The sequence below is a fragment of the Tenebrio molitor genome, chromosome 1 (assembly GCF_963966145.1).
Source record: "Tenebrio molitor chromosome 1, icTenMoli1.1, whole genome shotgun sequence".
Classification (NCBI taxonomy): Eukaryota; Metazoa; Arthropoda; class Insecta; order Coleoptera; family Tenebrionidae; genus Tenebrio; species Tenebrio molitor.
The window spans coordinates 36,351,621-36,375,869 of NC_091046.1; the positions used below are offsets into that span (position 1 = coordinate 36,351,621).

At 36.1% G+C, this 24,249-nt stretch overlaps 1 protein-coding gene across 4 annotated transcripts in view; it reads left to right on the plus strand.

Moving 5' to 3' along the window:
- The window catches only part of LOC138122458 (ras-GEF domain-containing family member 1B-like), a 42,597-nt gene that overhangs the window by 7,880 nt on the left and 10,468 nt on the right, over window positions 1-24,249 (plus strand). The window lies entirely within an intron of this gene.

Below are 24,249 nucleotides of genomic sequence, written 5' to 3' on the forward strand. Positions count from 1 at the left end.
TTGACATATTTCATGCATCGAACGCCACCCAGCAACTGGATGTTGGTGTATTTTTAGGAAATTTTTATGGTGACATTTGACTTGAACAAATTTTGATACAGAATTAATTAGAATTTTATCTACAACATTAAATGTATTTATTGTGTGCAAAACGATGACTCTTCACTCGTTGAGAAAATGCAAATTTTTAAGGATTTCTTTGCAATTCCGAATTACCTTCAAATTTAGAGGTCAAAGTTGTTACCATTATGATGACTTGCGTGTCCCGAATCTCCGAATGATCTTACATAATAATTAAATTAACAACAAATAACATTCGAACGATTATGTTATTCTAAATAAACAGCTGATAAGCATGAAGCATTTCCGATGATGCCGACATAATCTAAGTTGAAAGATAATTTTACGTATTTATTACGTATTATTACCCAAGTTGAACCTTGGGTTATTGTTAATTTTCAATAAACAACGTACCTCACGATACGGGAAGATAAAATCAGCCAGGATAAATACGACAACATTATAGAAAAACGGTAAAATTTCAATTCCACAAATATTCTTCTCATACAACATTATAAAAAGGGTCCATAATTAATTGATTCCCTACATACTTAGACTTACTTATGCTAATGTCTGTTGCCAATCAGTTTTGCACACATTAGTGAAACATAAGATAAGATACGATCTTACCCACTGCTGTAAGTCATTCAAGACAGTTTCTTTATCAGTTATATTAATTGTTATACTTTTTGGAACATAAGTAATGCAAGATAATTTGTGGAAATCAATTCAGTTTGCAATCGTCTAAAATAAAGATAGTATGTACATATATTCCAAAATATTGATAAATCGTTTCGACAGGTTTCTACAAACCAACGAACTCTGTGAATTCTACTTTGGATTCCAAATAGATCATTTCAGTAGACAACTAGTAATTTATCACTTTCTTAATACGAGTACTACTTTGGAACCAAATAAATTACCAGGTTCACCTCAACACGAAAACTTTTTTCTACCAACTGACAACAAAAAATGTCAGAAATTTTGTTAACATCTGAATTACCTGACGCATTTCTTTCCTACCAAGGCCTTAATAAATAATTCAGAGAATGATGTATTATTTTCGCGAAAGAAAAAAAGAAATACTTTGCACCGCTCACTAGGGGAACCTATCTGAATTTTGACCGTGAGCAAAATACATAACCCACTATTGGTAAATATTATTACATATGTACCTACTTGTCTTTGTAATTTGCTATTATAATTTACCTTTTCCATAAACCATTCAGATGTCGAGTTACAACATAGTAGGTAGTAAATATTTTAGTCATGAATTTTCGATGCCGTAACGCCAACGTTTCTGTTTGATCCTGTTAGATTTTATTTGAGTCCTAGACGTTACCTCTCGCTATTCACGAACGGCATACTTGTTTTGGCGAAGTCATGTAGGCAGACACCACTGAATGTTATCTGTCAGAACTACGTTTGGTATTAGTTTTCAGTGTAGTTAAAAGTTATTGTGCTTCTGATCATTTACTACAGTTAACTTTATTGTATCCCATTAGTCTGTGGCAAAGGATGAAGGGATTACAAGAGGCTATCTAGGCCTACAATGAAATTCTAGTTCAGAACGGTTCGAATCACTGACACCAAAATAATGTAATCAATGGGCGCGTATTCATAGTATTAAAGCTTTGATGTAGACGTTGTTTCTCACCCCAAGCTTTAAAGCTTGTCTTCAACTTGTTTCTCGACATTGTGGGTCATCGAAATTATCAGAGTGATATTAGTTGATAAAAAAGGTTAAATGAAGTCATTTATCCGTCTGCACGCTATCAGAATGAAAAACTACGATAATTTTCGCTTGAGTCAACCGTTTATTATTAACTTCATTGCAACCGCAACCTCAATATTTATTTAATTTAGAGGCTATTTACATCCTCGATGCAGTTAAATGTCAGAAAATGTTAACCGAACCATTAAATCCGTTCCCTTTTTAATGTAAACAGAAAGCAGCATTTATTATGCGATTCTCGCAATTCCTTCCATCATTTGAATGAAGCAAGTTTCGTGTACCTATATTCTTTCACAAGTTATTATTGTCTCGCCTATTGGAAAAGTTCAGCTTCCAATCTCATGCAGCAATCATCCTGGCATTGTGAGGCTCTTGCTGGACAATATCAGGAAACTTGTTCGAATCTTCTTTACCGTTTCGGCGAAGGCATTCGACACGCCTAAATGAGCCTTGAGATGATCATCATCTGCTGGACAAATTTAACCTCGAATGGCTGAAATGATCTCATGTTGGCCGTAGGTGTGTGTTTACGTCATTTTTTTAGGTTTGTTTGAAGGTGTTTGTTTTAGCTCCTGTGATCATAACGGGTTGTTTTTATTGCATCGAATTATCAGAGACCCAAGTGGATTCGTTTGTTGACGCGAAGAAACGAAAAAAGATTAGTGCTGACACATTTCGGCTTGTTTATTATTTATTTGTGTCATAGAAGTCGGTGTAAATTGATCAAAATATAAGGAGAAAGCGAGGGCGACGTTCTATTTGTTTTGTGAAAAATTTATTAATCACTTGCGATAAAACCGACATTGGTTTATGGTTTATAGGGAAAAATACCCATTTTTTATCGATGTGACGCTCGTTCCAAACTGGAGTTTTCTAAAAAATATAGCTTTTCCGTGTCTATTGTTTACCCACAACAATACCGTATTTATAGAGAATTTTATTGTATTGTCAAACTACACACATCCAACAGTGAAGTTTTATACCAAATACCCCTTTGTGCATGATAATGAATACATAGTTACAAAATAAAAGTAAACCGTGAATCATACACAGGGTAATTATTTTACAATTAAAATACCATTATTTTGGCACGGAACCTATGATAATGTAATTAGTAATTACATACGTATTTAATCTTAAACAGAATGTATGTACATAGTATAATTGTTACATTTTTGAAAGACTCCTGATTAAATTTATGTTTTTGTAATTTTTCGTCAGGTAAAGCTATAAATAAAAAAAAAAACATTTAACCAAAATTTCAGTTTTTGATAGTTACACTTTCAATATTTGTTTACGAAATTAGCAAAAATATTAATTAGATTTTGAACAAAATCATTTACAATGAAGCTTCAAGGTGGTAAATTGACGTTTTTATTGTCAAATTTTGTTATAAACGATTTGATTGGTCTGTCATGCATTAAAAAAATTATCGCACTAACGATAAATTGCAAAAAAATATATGCTTTACCATTATCCAATTATGTGTACCAATTTTGGTTAATTTCGTTTAATTAGTCTTGATTGGGGAGTCGAAATAAACTTTCCTCACCTGGTATAGATCTGAACAGCAATTTCTTGCTTAGTGTCTTGTACTTGTTCCATAATGGGAAATTTCTCCATGGAGGAATTTGTCGGAAAAACTTTAATACTTTCAGATAGTGAGATACAGCGGAGCGTCGTTTGCTTTCGGATTAAATTACTTATTTATTTTACGTCGCATCCATTTTAGTTTTGAAATTTACGATGAAATAAAATTGAATTTTCTTCCATCGACTGGAATTCTTGGCCAGTATTAAATTTTTATCAGCACTTACTCCAAATTTACACCACGAAAATTGAACGAAAAGATCCTGTCAAGTTTGCATAATTATTTTTTAAAGACAAGACTGTTCCAACAGCAACGATATATTCGATAAACAATTTTTGTTTCTTTTAGATTAACATACGATGTCGTTCACCTCTAATCAATATTTACCAAGTTTTCAGTGTTGATTTCCCATCGATTCACTATTAATACAAGTGAAACCGATTCAGAAGTTTGTCTTTGATTTAGTACACAGCCGGTAATCTAATTTTCATTTTTTTTAATTGAACACTTTAAAAGCTCGAGTGGTGTCTTTGATGTTCAATAATTGAAAATTAAATTTACAGTGACCTCGCTGGGTCGTACTTCGTGGGTATTGGCCACAAAATGGAATTGGTAGTGTCGGTAGCATCTGAGCGAGTGCTTTTAACCTCCTACCCATAAAACTATCAAAATTACTTAGGTAATCATAAAGTCGGCAACGTACCAAATACATACATTTATTACTCTTTGAGGGTTGCCATTCGAGTATCATCACTGTGCTGAATGAAATTGTGGGGTAATGTACATAGGTGCGTTCTGTGTTACAAAGCAAACTGTGGAAGTGCACCCCAGTATATGCAGAGCTCTTATTTCACATGTTGCATATTTAATTGGATACTTGTTCTAGTGGAACAAGTGCAGATAAAAGCTAAAAAGCAGCTCTAGTTACTCTTAATGAATATTTGAACGAGTTGAAATGATAAAAGACTGAGGGCCTGGCTGAGTAGGCCCAGTGGTTCCGGTTGGTGTAAATGACCTTTCCAATCCTAAAATTGAACTTGAATTTTCAACGCGAGTTTACTTTTTCCGGTGCGATAATTATGTTAATTGACACTTGAAAGGACGAATAGTTCGAGGATTATATAAAATTGTTACGTCAATTATCACTCGATCTAACAACGTTCCCGTTCTTACAAACCAAGAGATACGCGCTCTCCGTAAAATGGAGATAAACTCGGGATTTCAGGAAGATTTTAAACCATGATAATTGCTCGTGGTAAATTTAATATACTTGATCGCGATGTGTAAGATGCCTATAGGTTATCAGCGCACCCAACTACCCAGAAGATCTTTCCTACTTACGGCATCTGTACACTAGATGCATATCTGAGTTAAATAAATTGCAGATGTCTTTGGATCTTAGTTTCAAATAAATTACAGTATTTATAGATCGACTTCCTGTGGATATTTCATAATGTTTTACGTAATTTTTTAATTGTGTGAGCTTGAACGGAATATTCCTGGTACGACCGGATCTGACCACACCACGTTGGACTCAATATCACTCTTTTTTTAATTCCTTGAGGAATATAAGATTTCACTGAATTAATTGTGGCCGCCATGTGCTCGATACTTGATTTTTTTTGTAGCTGGCGTCAAGAAAACTACACCACAAATCCCACTTACTGATACTGAGCAACATATTTATAGATCTGTGAATGGTAAAGAACCACTATTTTGAATATATTACGGGGCCGCAAGAAATGTAGAAAAATGTTTTCAAAATGTTTAGTAGGTACCTGGTATTTACTTATATAGAATATAATAGCAGGAATAGCAGGGTGCGTCGTAATTGAATTGCTTCTTTGTCCTGTCAGGTTGATGTTCAGTCTACTATCAATACAACAAGTAGGCGACTTACCGAACCAGAGTGGTACTAAAAGTTTGAACAAATATAGTGGTCCATTGTTCCTTCCTGTGTAAACCCATATCTTCTGTAGCTGACAGTGGATGGTGAGAAGTGTTAATTTTGGCAGTCATAACCGATCGTGATTTATTACTCTCAGTTGCGGCAACAAAGCAAAAGCTGAAGTTTTACGAGAAAATGTAAATTTAGATGATTTAGGAAAGTGTTGTCAGTGGAATTTCACTGTAAATTTTGGCAAACTAACACCACGACATTACACGTGTAAATCCATCCGTTTCAATAATGATACAAATCGGAGCACCAACCAACTGCCACTTACCGCGTAATTATTTTGTAATTTGTTACTTTCCGGGTTTGTCTGATGAAAGATTCGTGTTTGGAGCTGCGAAAAAAAAACACATTTGTACATTTTGCCGACAATTATCGTTATCTGTTATATCGTTTTATTTTCATTTGCTTTAGGGATTTAAACCTTGAATTATTCTTGTTTTTGCTTCACACGTATTCTCGTGTCACCCAAATTGCTGCTGTAACTAATAGTTTCGTTGTACTTGTTTTACAATGTGAAGGTGCAAACAAAGGGCAAAAAATCTCTAGAGTAAAATGGAAATAGGTCGACGCTATCAAATGAAATTGTCTGTAATGTCGCCCAGGAAGCACGGGCCAGCGGTTAGACCTTTATTTTCAGCATAGTCCGATTCCCTGATTAAAAACTCATTACGGCCCGGGTTTGTCTAATTAAATTGGTGATGGTACGGCCACAACTTTGACATAAGCTAATTAACTACACAGCGAGTCTCGCTAAGGATAATTATAGCATATGTTGGCGTTGTTGCAAATAATGCTATATGACAGACACGTGTAAAAGTTTTTCGAGTTTTTTGCAGTTTACTGTCCTGTAACGTTGTAATTTATGCAAAAGGTAAACTGGACGTGTTTTCCTTGAGACTGATTTGATCACGCACCTGGAACTGTGAACTGCCAATTACGTTTGAATCATCATTGTCAACAGTGGTGCACGCAAAACGTGCGTAATTGATTCCATTAACAAAGTTATTGCAGATTAATTTTCAATAAAACGTGGGAGAAAAATTGACCACTAAAACGATTATTGTAGAAGTGGAGCAAATTTCTGATTCATTGATCTATCCGTAAATTAGAAAAGTAAAATAGATAAAATGATTGCAAACTTTGCGAATTAATTTGTCTTCATCAAATAACTTTCTGGGCACAATGCCCGAACATACAGTGCGAGTATAAAGTACGGAATAACATTTCTTAGTTTATGTGATTGATTTTTGGCAAAAATCGTCAATAGGTCAGTTTGTATTCCTAAATGACATACATTACTCTTTTCTATTTCCACCCAATGATGGCGTAAGGGGAGGTAACTCAACAATCTTAAAGGGCAACAGGGGTCAAATGTTATATTTTTGAGAGGTCTTGTTATCTCCTATCCATTAGTGAAAGTATTTTTTAAATCAGTCGATTGAAACAAAAAGGGATGTCAGTAAATTAAATACATACATATGTATGTAAATCAAAATTCAAATTCGTAGAGAATAACCTGTGGTCTAATTTGTCGAACATCTCTCCCTTAACTACAAATATTATTCTCTCTTTTAATCAACCGATTTAAAAATGCTTTTACATATTTCACTATTAGGTAGGAGATAAATGGATCTTTCAAAAAATTGCCAATTAAAATTTTGAGTGCGCAGTCACTGAATGGGTCAAAAAAACATAATAAGTTTGCATAAATTATTATTATTATGCAAAATATGTATGACCATTTAGAAATACCGTCTGATCGAATATTTTTATTCTGCAAGGCTATAAATTTCTAATTTATGTTGGTGGTTAAAGTGACGTCGGCATTTTACATCTGACAGTTTAAGGTTATATTGGTAACACCATTTTAACAAATAGAAAAATTTGGAATGTTGCTGGCAATTCTTCCGTGCATCTTCAATGTAAGGAATATAACTATTCTCCATTCTCCAACTGTATACCATTTCGAAAATTGTTGTTCGAAGGTAAAATAAGATCTAATTTTTTTATCGGATAAATTTTTCAATTTTACGAAAACTTTTTGCTTTGACAATTTTACGAGTTGAATTTGGGCATTTTTATTCTGGTTAGACCCGAGAGCTTTAGCTCGAGGGTTTAACCTTTGAATAAAAATGCCCAAATTCAACGAGTAAAATTGTCTAAAGCAAAAATGTTTAAGTGGAAATTGGGAAATTTATCAGATATAAAAAAAATAGGTAGTGTTATTTTTGCCAAAATTAATTCCAGGATACAAACTTTAACGTTAATTATTTATTTATAATACTTACAGTTAATTTGAAAATCTGACAGGAGTAGCATGCAATTTTATCCGCTTTTGACAGAAGACAGACTAGGAGGACGATCTATCCGCGATAAACATTTTTGATTGGATGAAAGCAAACGCTCTGATTGGCTGAATACGAACGTTTGATGTATGTGGGAATTAATCAGTATTAAACATTCTGTAAAAGTTAAATGATTCTGTCAAAAGTGTATAGGTTATGTTATTGAGTATCTTCATTCATCTCTGACGATATAAATTTAAAAAAACATCGCAGGCTTCTAGAAGACAAAAGTATTTGACCGTGTGGTACAAATGACCTGTTCTGGCAGAAATCAGTATCATAAATTTAGGGAATATTATTCCTTACTTTACACCCGCATTGTATACATACTCGTACAAATGTTCCGGAGATTGATTTCTCTTTCTATCATTTTAAAGAAATGAAGAAGAAAGTGGCGGTACGAGTTTGTACAATTTCTTCAGGACCTGGTGTATGTACTGCATTATAAAATATGTTCACGTGTGACTCATCGGTACTATTCAGAACCAGTGATTTCTGTTCTGAATTTATAATTAGCAATGAATCATTGATAAAACTGAAGTAATTTCAAGTTCACGACCAAGAGTTGTTTACTGTTGCTGTGGAATTACATACACCAAAAACTACAATGTCAGTGGTGTGAGATGGCCAAATACAAAGATACTTGTCGGCGCTTTTGACTCACATTGCACAATAAATTATTGAATCGGTTAACTCAATTTATTTTGGAGACTTTCATTGGTTTGACCTAATAAAATAATTACATGTCCGTTCACCGAATATTAATTGCAACGACTTCCTTGTAGCAGCATATTTCACATCGGAATAGTGATTTTTAGGTCAGACATAAACAGATCTTATCACTAGGGCAAGTAAATATTTGAGATTACTTCTTTTTATTAAATTTACAATTGACGTCAATATCGTGGAAAAAAGATAACGTGAATGTATGCAGTTCTTTTTTTCGATTTATGGACCATCCCTCGTAATGAACATACATAATTTACAAAACTGCAACAGACGTGCAATATTTGAATTGCAATTGTCCGTTACTGTCAACGCTAATTTCGGCCTTCATCAATCATTTGTATTAAATCAAAAGTAATTGCGGCGTTTTTGTTGTTTACTGATTTGAGCGGTAACAATTAAAAAAAGTTAATTACCCCCTGCCGTCCATATTTTATCATTTCTTAATGGCAACGTTAATTCACAGTTGGTGCTGCAATTTGAGTTGTTTCCCTAGACGTTAATAATAAGGCATTGCAGCAAGAACAATAAATCAAATTTTTTTCGGCGCCAGCTCCTCCACTTTTCAGCAACCCAGAAGGAAAAAATGTGTCCAGACATTTGTAATTACAGTGTTCGTGAATTCGCTGAAGTTGTCTTTTTTTCGATTACGTACACTTTCGTTTCTTTGCGCTTATCTGTTAAATCGTGCAGATTGTGCATCTGACACCTTGTTTTCTCGACGTCTTGCACAGCTGCAAAAAGCATCTGCTCGGGCTTGCGTCGCGGACAAAGATACAACCACTGCGTTTCCAATCATGCATGCCAATAACGATTACAAAAAACCAGTTGAATTTTTCTGTCGGGTTTCCCGCTGGGAGAAGTATTTTTGGCTGAATTTTAGGGAACGATTCGTGCCGTGGAACTCGAACAGTCTTTCAATTGTGGACGTGTCATAAATAATATTTAAATTTGTTTACGCGTTCCCAATTTGTTCGGGTCATTTGTATGTAAACTTTGGTCCCGCATTAATTCTGAAGTTTGTTAAACGTGCGTTTGTTTGTGCATTGGCGGGTCTTTAGCCTCCAAGTGGTTAGGAAACTTTGTAGTCTGGAGGATTTGCCGAACGAGTGCCACTCGGGATCCGTTTTAAATTCATTAAAACACTAGCTCATTATTTATTGGATGGAGGCCTGCAATCGCTTGTTTCTGCCACTTCCGACCATTACCATAATTGGTTCTTCTCGTTTGCCTTTGAACCAAACCAGTTAACTTCTGTAATGATGTTTACACGCGGATTTGCCCATAAATCTGAAATTTTACAAGTTCCACTCGCGCAAATAAATCATCCCGTACCTGAGTGTTTGGTCTAGACTTGACTCCCACTTCACCGAAAAACTTCCAAGTTGAACCCTTTGTTTCGTCGAGTACTGTGACTGCTGCCGGTGGAAACTCCATATTTCTCCGGAAAGCACCCAAAACAACCCCGTCTTCTATCGTTAGTTAATCAAATCACTTCCACCCCATCTCCTTTCATGCTCTCATCGTTCCGCTCGCCCGATGCCATAATTTCATTGTTTTATTCTCCTGTTAGGAAATTGCTAGGAAATTCCACCGAGTTTGGCTGATGCCTTCAATAACGCATTTAGGTTTGATTGCCTTTGCCATAATACTTAAAGGGCCTTTTGATACGGTAGACGCTTCACTCGAGTACATATTCACAAAGCTCCAGAACTTACCCAACTATGCATAAATAAGAAAAATTAAAGCTCACAAGCTCGATCGATACCGTTTGTGTCGAGAATCCGCCGCCTGATTTTTAACACTAATCCCACGTTATAATTTGAAGGGGGCGAAAGCGCCCATCCCTCTATTAAAATTAAGCAAATGTTTATTTTGGTGTGTGGTTGTATAATAAAAGGGTGTGACAGTTTCAATTAAAATTTGTTTTTGTAGCAAGTAGTTGCATTAGATTTCGGCTATCACACGCCTCATTAGGGCATCTTCACATTAAATCAGTCATCAAAACGGCTTAAAACTCCTCTCGTACATCATCATCTTAACCGTCAATATAAAACGTGATCAATTTTTAGACCCCTCGTGGATCAGAGATCAATCTTGAAGACGCCAACAATGGCCGTTCGCCAACCACGAAGCGAGGGTCATCCCTCTTGCTCTTGATGAATTTCGTATATTTTTCGCCATGATTTCAGCTACGTATGTGCGATGAATGCATGGTTGGGGTTGATGCACTCGTATTCTTGCAGTGAAAAGTGGAGGAAGGCGGTATCGATGACTCACATTGGGGGAATTTACTTACTCTCTTAGGGGTGAAGACTGTTTGATTCAGAAGGGAGGGTGAAGATGTCTAGCCGAAATATATTATACGGAAAAAATGAATATTGCGTTATGTTTTAAGCTCTTTATTTCTGCGTGACAATTACGATAAAACGGCCGCCTTGTTCCCCACGAAACCGTCTGTTCCAGAGCAATAACCACATTCCAGCCATTTTATGTAAATAAGAAAACCCTAAAAAGAAATGAGCGAAATGATTAAGATCTCTTAAAGGAAAACTCCACTTCGTGTGTATCAGAAAAGTAAATCTAACAACGTTTGTTGTTTTTGACTTGCACAGCGTTCTTTAGTCGACATCCTTACATGGCGATATTTCCGATGAGATTCTCATGAACCTGGTGAACCGTCTCAATGGGGAAACCATCGATCGAAATTAAATCCGTAGCTGTCTCGACAGTTCTTTGTAATTTTTTATTGCAAATGTTACTACAAACTTTATTGCTGCGGTACAGTTGGGAGTATTGTGTTCCTAATCAATAAATTCTCAGAGTCCACATCAACCTGTGCAGTTGCAGCGTGCACTGCAGCTACCAAGAACTTGACTCTAGTTAATTATTATTTGCGTCTTTTATTACCATTTCAACATAACGGTCTACTCCGTTGTCTGAAGAGGTTATGGCGCGTTCCGAACTTAAATTTGATTAAATCCCACAATTTCGTTTTTCATTATGATCCTCACAACTCACGTGAATGTTTTTCATTAGTCGAAGAAACTTCCCTCTTTCACTTATTCAAGTGAGAAATGACCGACTAATGACGTTGTTCAGTATTTTGTCGACTGACGGTGATTTCCTGTTGGTGGGGGTAATGCGAAGACTAATGCATTTTGAGAAGGGTGCTTCTACAGATTTAAATCCACCGTTCTCTCAATCAGACTCTTATTGTAATGTTAATTTTAAGATTCACTCGTTTGAAGAGAGAACAAGAATTTGCATGCCATAAATTCACTTCTTAGGTAACTCACACTTACGCGAACCGCACCGCCTTAGGGATATTAAGGAAGTAGTTAATTACAGTTTTTCACAAATAAATTTCATGATTTTTAAATGAACTCGTGAAGGCACGATATGCAAATTGCTGTTGGCAAAAGGGAACAAGAATTCTTACGAAAACCGTGACCCTGTCAATTCGGTCGTTGCTCCTTGATTGTGTATTTATTTTTCATACATTTTATATCCACTTTTATTAATAATTTTTGAAGATTTAATCAACTGTCGGCAACTGTCGGTTGAAATTGAAAATGACTTCGCACGTCATTTTGGATGTCTGTATTCGCGTGAAACGTAAATTGGTTTCAAATGGTAATGAAGTTCTTCAATCTGCCGTCGCTCCGTCGGGCTATTCCTGCAGGCTGTCGTTAATGTGTTGCAATTTACACCCATAAAATATTTTATAACTATTTAATAATTAGATAATAAAATGCAGCTAGATGAAAACTGAATACTTTGTCTTTAATCGTTTTATACAACTCATCAATTTACTTGCCCTCCTTAAGTTACTAATTTTTAGAAATTTTGCTAATTAAAAAGAAAGTATGAATTTTTGGCAACGTGCACGCAACGGTTGACGAATTAAGTGGGGATAATGAAACCTGGGAATAACTGTACACATTGTAGGAAAGTGGAAATTGATTGATTTAACACTTGCAGAATATTTCTATTTGTATGGTGCCTTAGGATGACAACTGCGAACCGCGATTGATGATCGTTGACATAAATTGGATCAAATCGAACAACATTTTGTTTGATGAGGTAAACGCCGCATGGTCATTGTGTTGGCATTTTTGGATCGAGAAAATCTAACAAGGAAATAAATGTAGATACATATTTGAAAATAAATAAATTTAATATGGCTGTCATGACAGTGAAGGTGATTTTTACGGGACACCTACACGCATGGGTTCTTGTTCAACTTTACGACGGAACTTTCACAAAATTAGCTTGGTTACAGTTTTTACGATAAAGAATAAAAGCTTTATGTCTGTCTCCACCACGTGTGTGCTTCTGACCTAGACAATTTTTCCAGTTTTTATTTTTTTCAGGAGAGCTTGGTAGCCTGAAACAAACATCTTTCCAAATGGTGTGGAATATATTGCCACCCACAAGCTCCCATGAATCATTCAAACTTGCGGCGCTTTCAAGTTTCAATATTTTTAAAAAGTAGGTCTCTTGTGGAAAAATAAAAGCGCGTTATTAGATATACGTGCCTTTATTTGCAATTGCCCCGCTTACTCAGTGACTGTTGATTTGCAAAAAAATCACGCGCACAACCATGTCGTATGCTTTACCACGTAACATGTGTGAAACAATTTTACGAGTTTGTTCCATGCAACTGAACCAAACCCATGATGCATACTCTGATTGAATTTTGAACGAAATTATTTACGTTCGGATATTCATCTCTCCGCGAACAAAGGACAATGTGATGCTAGGATAATGGACAAATTTGCGATGCGTTATTGTATTTGTTGGTTCATTGTTGTCATCTGAGAAACCGAAATTTCTCTTAATTGGTGCTGAATGAAGCAAATTATTGTCTGGCGGGCACGTCATTCCGATGAACGTAACGCTTTTGTTAACAAATTGTTGTTGGCATTTTAGAATATGTAATCGACCGATTTAATTCACTCGAATCTTTTTGCATCCTGCCGCCGTGACAGGGACTCAGGACTCGCTTTCAATTTAATGAAAGTCTAGTTTAAATACCCCCGTCTTCCTACCGAGTCAATTTGGATTCATTTGACTTTAAACTAGGAGCTCTACCTCTGCGTAATTTCATTAAATTTTTGACGGAATGGAGCAGTAAAAGTAGACTTACGTTAATATCATAGCTTGAATTCGGAAGTTTCAAAGAGCACCTAGAGCGAGCGCTCTGCTCGAGTAAACAGACTAATTTTCTTTAACATGTAAACTAATTATTGCCGTCAAACGGGAAAAGTTTCCGTTTTAATTGAAATGTCGACTGATCAAAATTCGTTTCGTCTCTGGATGTTCCGTTTATAGATCCGAGGAGCACTTCGTTTCAATTTCCCTCTTGGTTGGCCACAAATATGGGTGAAATTAGATAGTTTTTTTTGTGTCTCCATTGCCAAACATGTGCTGGAACTGTAGCTTGTTTCGAGATGACGTCAACTGTTTGTGGAAATTAACATATTACTCGAATATTTCATTTTGTCGGTACGCGGAAAGATTTAATACGACCACGATATAAACAACTTTTATGATCTTTTTTGAACGCCGCCTCTAATTTAGAATTACATTACGGTATTCTTCTCTCTTTCGGAAAACACAAGCGTATTGTATTTCATGCGTCAGGCAAGGAAACCGTTTTCACCTCAACCTGCCCCGATTTGTCTCTATTTCTCACATTTATCCCATCAACAGAAAGGAAGCTTTCATATTGTCAATACAAAACCAATAAATTACAGCACGGAAATTGCTTCTATAGATAACTCATATATCCCCTCTTATACTTTATGGCAGGATATTGAAGCGATGCATTTGTACTTTTATAAATTGAGAATGACTAGAGTGGAAGTTTGTATATTCTTGAGAACACCACTTACTGGCTCACATGTGAAGGACGTTTTTTGCTCTTATTTTCGACGTGTCACAGCACGGGGTGCACATTCTGACCCTCGAACCGCCATATGGGCGATGTTAACACGTAAGTGTTGATTGAGGTCGCACCACTGTTTTTATTAGACTGTAACTTCATTTCATTGGCAATCTTGTTAGACCGTACCAGAAGTTTTGTCGTTATTTTCCATCGACCACCTTCTCTAATTGAATTCTAGATGCATCTGGCATTTAACGTACGACCACTTTTTAGTTTACTTTGTGGCAACTCAAGTGTTTGCAGACGCACGGCAAATGTACTTCCTCTTCTTACTCAGGAGGCGTTACCCTTTTGGCGAACTTCCTCGTTTATTGTTCCAAGGCAGAAGAGTTTGTTTCTTTTTCCACTTAAAATAGAGGAGCTGGTGTTTCGTGAAACCAAATCTGAAATAAATTTAATGGGAGGGCGGCAAAGATCCGGTTTAGGTGCGATAAGAGATTTGGTGGTTGATTTATTCCGTTTTCGTGAATAATGATAAAGTTCAGGGCGACTTTCTTGTGGTGTATCACAGCGTGAAGTGATCAATCAAATGTAAATGTGGCCGAGTCGGTTATTCCGTTAAATTGTCTTCGTGGTGGAATTGTCAATTAATGGGAATTGTCTTCTTCCCCCATTGTTTGTAGCACGTGGCCGGGTCTGTTTAACTTTCTATTCACTTAATACATATTTCACCTCCCACACCACGTGACCGTCGGTCTTGCTCGGTGGTTTTAATTCAATTAAAGTGATAAATGGTCAATACATTCGTACAATTAAATGGATCTAGATGGTTTACTGTTAGATTTATTACACGACAGAACGAATTGTTTTTCTTTCCTTATTGTGTCTCATTTCATCTGGCATTTCTCCTCGGCCTTTGAAACGTTTGTTTTTATAATGAATGTGGGTTCTTGTGATCCTCGTGTTTTACGCGATAATGGATGGAGGACATTATCTTGCATATCATCAATTGTTCTGGCAGTTGGAATAGCTGGCACCTCTTGCTCGACCTGTAGCTATGTAGTGGGCGTGAGGAAATGTACCTATTAATATCTCACGCATTCTCTTTTATCGAGACACAAGAAAAAAACATCAGTAGGGAGTTACGCTGAGTCTGGCATTCGAAATATCTGCACATATTTCAACTGCAACCATCTACATCCTTGAATGTTTAGCAAGCAACGGGGCGGATCGGGCCATGTGTTCCGAAATTCTCCACTTTTGATAATTGAGACCTGCTATTCTGGTGCTGTGGATAAGTGGTAAAAGCTGTTACATAATAAAATCAATCAGCTCGTTTTAGAAACCGAAACTCATTCCGACCTGTCACCTGGTGGCTGTTGAAACCGCGCCAAGTTCGCCGTTTCTGGGTTCTAGTGGGAATTTCTATTCTCTAGTAGAAATGTTGGTTTCATGAAGTGGTTTCTGTGTTGATTCGGTTACGTCATGTTTCAATAATCCTCACTTTCTCTCTTTAAATGGGGTAATTGTAACAATTTGTAGTATTAAATGTACTACGGTCTCGTTTCCCATAAATCGAGCGGAACTGTGCGTCAGTGTTGGAACGAGGCAAGGTTAATGGATGTCTGTCCAAGTCCGCATTTATCCTGATTTAGATTGCACATTGGAAATCGTCGCATTAGCATCATAAAACCATTCATCGATCACACTCGTGTATTTTGTCGGATACGGACAGGATCCTTGCAGAGCGCATTTCAGCGTCTACCTCCAACCCGACTCTGAATTACGGGGATTAACGACTAGACATATGAATGACCAGGTTCAGAGCGTCAGTTCCTGACAATACATTGTTCGACTTCCCGGACGAGAATTGCAAATTATGCTATTCCTCGGTCAGTAGGGATTATGGCCGTTATATTCCCTGGAGGAATGCAAGGCCTGCTATGTACAACTTCAGAGTTTCAATACTATAAACCGAGTCCTTCAAGGAACATCACTCCTTTAGTTATAATAGTAAATCATTAACACCTGCGTAAAACGCAAATACTTTCCGCAGATAGGAGGTAGTACCTTACTTTAGCGCTTTAGGGCTTCCATGTGGCTCTCAGGGTTCGACTATAAGATTTACTAAATCAACAAAAGCTAGTACCTACTACACTTGCACTTTGCTGGCTGCGCTCGTTGTAAACAACGATTTGAATATCGATCATCTGAAAACCGGCAATTTTACCTTTACTGCTTGCCCATTCCATAAGAAAGTATGTTAAAGAAAAATGACCCTTGTGGTAAGATATTTGTCAGATAAATTTACAATGCAACTCTAAGTATGTAAAAGACAACCGCTGTTCCTTTGTTGATCATTTGATTTTTATAGTTTAACGGCTTGATCCTTCAGTGTCCAATGAAAACATTATAGACAATTGTGAAAACAAAAATGTCAACAAAAGGGCAGTCGATATGAGACTTTATATGCCAAACGGCGTAGATTTGAGAAGAGGCTAGTGAAGAATTTAAAAACTTTTCTTTGAAAACCAAGTAATTTAATACATAGAAAAATTTGTGACCAAGAAAAAAAGTCCTATTTCAAGCGATAACGGAAAAAAGACATCCTAAACTTGACCAATCAGAGTTGAGTACCATCAAGGTAGGATGACCGCAATTTTGCGTTGCCGGGATTTCGAATTTTGTTGCGTATCAACAAATGTATATGTACCACAATTTCGGACATAGGTAGTACCTATTATATACAGGTGTTCCAAAATTGGGGTACAAACTACTAACTACCTTATCAAGGATGTATGTATGTACATGAAAAAAATATGGAACAAATGTTTCCGGCAAATTTTTTATTATTATTATTAACGGTAATACAATGTCAACAAAGATATATTCGTACATTATTACCTTGCAATGTTATCGTAATTTATTTAAAATAATTTTTTCGATTTCTAACCCCACATTGGAATTTTTGACATGGATGTCAATTTGTCATCAATTTTATTATGCGTGACAGAATTTCTGTAACAAAAATTTTGAATGTCAGTCATAATGACAATAAAGCTTAGGCTACACACTTTTTTTCGAATTGACAGTAAAATAACTGACGATTCGAGGTACTGTCATGACAATTTCATACATGTATTTCAAAATAATTGATCTGTTAAGTGTCACTTTCAAACACCCCCAAAGCAGCAAATAAGTCCAATAGACTTTTTTTTTAATTTTTCTGACGTTTACGCTAATCTATTCTACACCGTAGTGCACGGTTAGTACGCCATTTTTGGGACACCTGTATTTCTATTTTTAACTTAAATTTATACTGCCTGTGATTTTGCATGTATACTCCGTACGCTGATAGATTGCACGTTTTTAAATTCTATTTCCAAAACATAACGCAGTGAAAAATACTAAACTCTCCATCTCAATTGTTTCACTTTATGTAGAAAACCGTTGCAGCCTTGCAGATTAATTCCCGCCACATTTGTTTCCTTGTCTGCCTTCTGTCAAAAAACGTACAATCTATCAGAGTATGGAGTATAGATGAATATTAAAATTATTAGTAATCCTATGTTTCTAATAATTATTCATGATAACAAATGCAAATTTCAACGCCCTTTAGCAACCAGTTATGAATAATCTGGTCATGGTCATAAACTGTCATTACTATATTTTGCTTTTAATAATCTGTAATTACACAAGTTTGCTAATGGCCATTTTTTATTTGTGTGGACTAAGTAGGCATATTTTTAACTCGTATCCCACCTCCACCAGGCGGCACGGCAATTTTGCCGGAGTACATACACTATTACGGATAATACTATCAAGTAATAGTGCAGTGCTTATAAACATAATTACCGGCGTCTCGCCTCCACATTTTGACTTTTTTGTGTTTTATGTTCTGTGTCAATGTTAAGGAATTTCCTCACAATGTGACATGAGTATAATAATATACCTTTTTGAATTTCAATCATCAATGTGTTCTCTAAGTCCAAAATTTTTAAATTTTTAAAAAGAGATTGCCGTACTATTCCTGTTGCTGAAATTATAAATGGAATAATAATAACTAATTAATATTTTTCAAATTATTGCCATGGTCTAGTGATCATTAGTTGCTCCTTCCAAACAAAAGATCGTATGTTGTATGGTGAAAATCCAATCCTCAATCAAGTAAACAAAAAGGTATTGGTATTGGTAAATCTTCATTGGTTGTTTGTAGTCATTAGGCGCCGACTCGGTACCACCATTTATTACTGAAAATATAAACTTATAAATTGAAAGATTTTGCGAATTAAAGTTTTGTATTAATATTAACTAGGTATCAGAAAACTTTCTTAATAACTCCTTGCGAGTTGTGCATTATTGATTTCACTCAGGGTTGAAATTAGCCGGTAAAATGTAGTATTAAAAATATATTTGCTCGATCTTGAAGACCACATTAAATTATAAAATGTTTTTGCTATATTCTTTCCATTTAATTTGATACATTTTTATAACCATCATTAAAAATTACGTATGGATTTTTCAAGTTTCCTTCCCACCACTCGCTTCTTGCGTGTACATCATTTACTTTTCCATAATTGTAGTCAATTTTTTGTTACATACGGCGTCTCGTATTCACGATCAGCAAGCTTCTTTGTTGGAGTTCGTTTGCGATGACGTTTTCAAATCAGTTGTCTCTACGCTCAACTGAACGTCAAAGTTCAAATGCAAAACGACCAGATCTGTAGCTCCCTCGGTCTCGTTCACCGACACTTTTTTCCACGGTGTACCACCTGACGGTTCTTGGTTCTTCTCGATATGGGATCGTACCATTGAATTGATGTGAACAAAACCTGACAGTCGCAGGCATCGGTTACACGCATACTTTTATTCACCTTGAGAATTTGATATTGCGCGAGATAAATCAGGAAGTAACACCAACAAAGAACATTGCCGACCAGAATGATCACCCTTTGATCAATCAGTTTTGCCACAGTCAACTGAGCACACTTACAAAACCATATAGGAGTGTTGCACGTTACGCACCACAAATTCAGCGTGGATTTAAATTTAAAGTGACAAAAGATGTACAGTGTTGAAGCCTCAGATAGAAAAGTAATTTGATCAGGTTTCATCCTTGCAGTGACCTTTATTACACAACGTGTTACGGCATAAGCCATGCAACATCTGGTTCCAATAAACCATCCTATATGCAAAAGAGGAAACCTCGGCCAACTTAGATGCATGAGTAATTTATATTTATCACATTCTCATTTTGCATTTTGTACACATTACCTTCACGTTACATACAATTTATTTCAACAGCCGCAGATAATTTGTCGGTAACTTGAAATGAAGTACAAATACCTCAAGTTGTACTCTATTCAATAAATTACAGCCCACCGTAAAAAAAAACATAGTTATATCTACATGCTTGCATAATAATAACAACTCTTCAAAGACCAACAGTAATTAACCTTCCGCCTTAATTGATCAATAATTAAGTTAATGATTGATAATTTTCGACATTCTATATAAAACAGTAATAAAACTGTTTACGTAAGACAGTAGCGCTCTAATTGTCGGTGTTATTTTTCCTTTGCAGCAATAATTACATCTATCGATTTAAAAACGGCATTGTATCATTGCGGAAACTTTCACATTTATAAAACTGAACGGGTTGTGGTGAGTAGCTAATTGTTTTACTTTCGCACCTGATTTATTTCCTGATACAATACGATGTTTTGGGTCCTGGGAGGTAAAACACTCCGGCTTCGTCCACGAGGGATTAAATTTATGCATTCCGTTTTTCTTTCTTCGGGAGTTGGCGTGAAAACGGATTAGTTTCAATGGCAAAGCGCTAAATCAAAAGCCGTGGCAAAGTCGACTTGGAGAAATTCGTGCCACAAACCAAACTATAATGAATCCATTAAGATTTTACATTCATTGAAGTCGGCGCCAAAGGTCCAACTCAAATCGACCAAGACGTGCATTCGCCGTTTCAAAAGATATTAGAACCATAGCTATTTTTACACTATTTTCGGTTTCATTTTTACATTGTGGCTATTTTAAACCGTCTACAATTTGGTGTTGTTCGATAACGTCATGTTCTGTGTCATGACCGTGCATAATGAACGTAAACACCACATTCAATGGGGGTTGAATCGAACAATGAATTTAAATTTTGACGCGGATAAAAACTTCTAATCGGAACTCACCACTTGCTTGTATAAGCGGCCCCGTTTAGTGTAGTCCTTGTAAAATACATTTTCCCAGAGGAGATTGTGGAATGGTTCCCGACAAAACGATATAAAATTACGTCAGATCTTGGTTGCTCTAATTTTATTCCTGTATTTCAGTCAAATGATTCATAGCAGACACCAGAACTGCTAAATGTTGTTATTAGGGTCAAGGTTTGTAACTATTATGATCTTTGACTTCAAGTAATGTGCATTTAGGTACCTAATCACAACCTCGAAAGAGGCTTTATGTAAACAATTTTTAATGTCGAACGACTTGAGATTTCAACTTGATTAGGAAGACCTCATGTTTCGACGTCAATGCTCATAATCCCATGAAAAATCATTCTCTGCAGACTGACGAGTGATGCGTTCACAATCGACTCTTCAACGCCAACTTTGAGGAGAAATAAATGAACACCCGATATAATACAATCATAATTCATAGCCTTCCAGAGAATAAAAGTATTAGATCAATGGTATTAGATCGCGCGTTCAAATGAAATCCTGGGCTGAGTAGGCGTTGGAAAAATTAAACCGTTCAGAACAGTGTAAAGTTTGAATTTACCCCCGTTTGACACGAACGACATTTGTTTATTTTTAATTGGGACATAATTGAACATGTTTATTTTCAGCAAAGGGTGCCCTTAGATATTTGCTTCGAGAGTAGGAATCGTTAAGTTATTCTATTTTTAATGTAAAACGTTGAAAAGAGAGAAAAAAAGAAGGATTTTTTGGCTTTAAATTTTAGGTTAACTGTCAACATACTCCAATTAATCTACGCTTTAAAAAAGCACAACAATTGACGGTTTGCAACGCCTTCCCAGCCCAGGATTTCATTTGAATGCGCGATATCTAAAGTGAAATTTTTTTAATAAACAATTGTCAATGTCAAAATGAAGTAAAAAACCATACTGTACCACCCTAAAATTTGGACATATGGACCAGCTGTATAACAATTTGACACCAAATCATGGTTAAGGTTATGTTCACTTCACTTCCCGTACCTTTCTTCCGTGAATTCATTTTCAAAACAAATTTAATGAGAAATCAGGAGAAACTTCTTCGAATTTGAAATAAACTCTCGCTTGACACTCAATGTGACCAATCGTATTATCATGAAAATCACAGTTTGGCTCATACCAACAAGACAACGTTTTGACAATTGTTTATTAAAAAAATTCAACTATAGTCGATTCTACAAGTAACGAATTTAAAAAAAGTTTGCTGTATGTTATGGACGCAAATGGAATTCGGCGAATATCGAGGCGAATATTAAAGAGTCATCTCCCAAATTGGGTTATGTAACTTGACAGCATCGATTGTGGTGGTGCAAATATCATGCAAGTTGTGTTCGGTTGCAAGCTGTCCGCGGTGCACTTTTCATTCTCAGATGTATATTCAAGGTTAGAACTAATAACATTCTATTATTATTAGCGAAAATAATTGACAAATTACTTCAGTCAAAGAACATCGTGCATTACCAACGTAATTGACAGGCACTTAACCGCCCCTGTCTTTTTAAATCGACTTTAACTTTGAATATCCGCAAAATCTTCCACCTGGCGATATTTTCTTATAATACTATAATAAATCTAATGAACATGAATTGTTTATTTATACTGGTTAACCTTGATCCGTTAGGCAAATCAAATATTAATGAATGGAATCAGAATAAACTAGCCACAGCGCAGACTACTACAAGGTTTATTGTGGGTTATTTTTAAGGATGTGTATTTTTTTGACAAGACAACATAAATTGATTCTTAATGTTAACGAGAAATCCCGCTGTTTATTTTTCAACGCCTTGTGGAACACGCGTTATGATCCGCAAATAACTGACGAACGGATTAATGCGTCTGATCGGATTTCTTCCAAAAACGCATCAGAAAATAATCGAGAAGAGTCGAAATTCAAACCGGAATTATTCACCTCTTGCTTGAAACGTCAATCGTCGACAAAACAAACAGAAAAAATGTGCACCTGTCCGGCTCCACCAGGTGCCAGCGTCTTCCACATAAAATCTTTTGATTTACCAGAGTGTCGTAAATGGGCAGCCTGCTGAGGTTTTCTGTTGACCGAAAGATGCATTCCGGCCGTTACATTCTTCGGCTCGAAATTGATGAGTGAATTTGGATGCAATTCGTGTCCAAGGCTGCGCTATATTGGTCCAAAGTGTTGTCTGAATTTATTGGCCTTATTAGATAAACGTTTCGAATTTATGGCCGCCCAACTCCAAATCGACTACTACTTTAAAGCCGTCGAACGTAAAACTTGTGGAATGTGACCCTATTGACGCTAAGGCCCGCTTTACATTTGAAAGCTAATTTTAGAGAATAAATGAAGAAGTCGGATTAAGTGTATAATAACATCTCTCCTCGCTTCTTCACTAAAAACGCGTACTTACATCAATAAATTTAATTGGGAGCAACACTTAACAAAACGACCGTTCCGTTTGACGTTTTCCAGCCATTATCTATCTATTTTTAACGGCACTTTTCATTTTACTTTCTTTTCAGCTGGATTTTCTGATCGGTCGGCTTTCAGAAACTGATTTCGTAAAATCACTTGATTTCGCTATATTTGTGTTACTGTAGGTTGGCGGCGAAAGTTGCTTCGCGCTTTTCACACTCCTTTAAACAATCGAAGCGTAGGACTAACTTCCCATCATTTTCGTTAAAATTGGTAAGGGTGCGGCCGTGTGGTAATCACAATGTCCGATCTGCGTAGTTGCTGTGGTAAGTAAAATTATCTCCGTTAAACACAGTATCATCGCTAGCCATAATCAATTCATGTTGTGTGATGTTAAGATAATCCGATTTCGTGTCTGCAAATTGCCAGTGCTCAACTAAACGTCATTGATATTACATTAACTCTGTTTACTTCGGTGTGCGTTATTAAAAATTCATCGGATTTTATGTGTACAGTTAACGTTTACCGACGTTAAAGCTGTCCAGAGGATTATTTAATTTTGTATTTTACCCATGCCATATTTCGTATTTGGTCACACCAACGGCGTGTAGCGGTTTAGAACCAAAGTTTATGGGTGTTACGTCAATGTCAACGTCAATTTACGCATTGTGCTCTCTGATTGTTATAACCAGTCTTGCGTCTGCGGTTAAAAAATAAATATATGGTAGACGTCACGCAAAAACTTGGTGTTGAATTGTTTTAGTCAAAAACGCGCCAATCTTAAGTAGCCACTAAATGTGGGTTGTGACGTTATTCCGTTTTAGAAAGTCGCAGCAAGTTTGAACAAACATTTTCGCTTTTATTCGTTGTCGAGCAAATTTGAATCGATGAATTTTAATTTTTACCGGAATATTAATTATAATTGAGCGACTTGGCGGCCTCTCATAAATACTAATTTGACACACAAACACCAGATCCACTTTAAATGTAAATAGCAGATAATTCAGTCGCAGTATATTAATCAGTATAGGGTGTATAACACGAATAGATGACAGTTTTATTAAATCCGGAGCCTCGAATTTCGGCTAAATTGATTCAATAACAATGTAAACGTTAATTCATTAATTTCCCAGCCGCCAGACCCTACTGCAGCCATTTGAATAATTTCCTCCGGTCCCCACAAAATCGAATCGGGATTATGAAAATGTTCGTTGTGCAACGAGTCAGCCAAATTTTTCCAAAAATCGTGATCGAGTCGGATACAAATTAATTATTTTTGCGAGATGGATACGTCCATTTAAAAAATGGGAGG